The sequence below is a fragment of the Mus caroli genome, chromosome 1 (genome assembly GCF_900094665.2).
Source record: "Mus caroli chromosome 1, CAROLI_EIJ_v1.1, whole genome shotgun sequence".
In the NCBI taxonomy this organism is placed as follows: Eukaryota; Metazoa; Chordata; class Mammalia; order Rodentia; family Muridae; genus Mus; species Mus caroli.
In genome coordinates this window covers 35741870-35743380 of record NC_034570.1, presented here as the reverse complement: position 1 = coordinate 35743380, position 1511 = coordinate 35741870, and positions in this window count along the sequence as shown.

The following is a 1511-nucleotide window of genomic DNA, read 5'->3' as shown; positions in this document are numbered from 1 at the left end:
CAAAAAATTCACAATAAGGAAGAGTGATTTAGGCATTTTTTTTAAAGTATTTTTGCTTCTGTTTCTCTTGTGTCTGATAAAGGGCTTCTGTGAGTTCTCCCACGGGTGCACTGCAAAACAGATTCTGTCAAACTGCGACCTCTCCTGAACTATGGTGAAGGCCTCCTTATGATTGGTAGAGGTAGTCTCTTTGAAGTTAAAAAGAACCATGATTTGCCATCTTGGCCAAATTCATATGCCATTGCATGGAGACAGTTAACCCAAGCTCGTTCCTACATGGAGATGGAGAGATGAGACTGCTTTTATTAATCTATCATTAAATAGAACATACATGAGCACTTACACACACACACACACACACACACACACACATTCACACACACTCCAAAACACCACATGGGGTTGAGGGGCAGCTTATATTCTTTTAATCCAGTGGTTCTCACCCTTCCTAGTGCTGCAACCCTTCAGTACAGTTCCTCATGTTGTTGCTACTTCATAACTGTAATTTTGCTACTGTTATGAATCATGATGTAAATATCTGATATGCAGGATATCTGATATTTGATGCCTGTGAAAGGGCTGTTTGACCTTAGAGGGGGTCACACCCCATAGGTGGGGGGAACCACCGCTTGATTCCATCAGCTTAATTGTAAATGACTCCGTAAGTTAATTCAGTTATGAATCTGTGTTCTGAAACTGTTAAGTGCATAAGTGCTGGTTGCAAATGTCAGTCCATATGTAAACGTAGCAGCATAGGCTGACTTCTAGAATCTCCGCATCACCACCTACCATGCCTGATGACTACTCAGTGCGGGTGTGGAAAAGTTCTGCAGTCAATCCAGAACATTTTTCAAGGCTGCTGTTAGGAAGGTAAGGATATGCGGCTTGCTGATAATGCCTACGTCTCCAGAGCTAGTTATTTCGATGGTGCAGCCTCTCTGATCCAGCGAACTGTAGTAGCCCCTGGGATAACCATTACACTAGCTCCCCATTGTCACAAGGCGTCACTATTAAGCACAGACCCCTTGGTGCCTGGCAAGCACACTCTCATGATTATGGTGGCGTCCAGTGGTCATCTGGGTGGGTGCTGTCAGGGTAGAAAGCTCATGTTGGTAACCATGGACTTGCTCAGTTCTCCATACGGAACTAATGGTGGAGAAGCAGATGAGAATTCCTTCCTTAGCCATGCACTGGGGAGAGGCTGTCCCCACTGCCACCCCTCGTCAAGAGGCTGCTGGTTCCTTCTGTCAGGGAGAACCTTCCACTCCATAACTTAGGGAGCTAAGAAACGCTTCCCTTCCTATTCACAGCTCCACTGCTGATGGAACGGAGCACTCCAAGAGGGTTCCGCAAGTCTAAATGCTCTGCCCTCTCCTCGGGAGGAGCCCAGGCTGCTTCTTTCATGCTAAATGAGAACTTCCTCAAAGACACAGGAACAAAATCTGCTTCAAGTCTGGTCATGATTTCTAAATGTGCATTCTCCACACTACATGTGGCAACTGTTATAAACT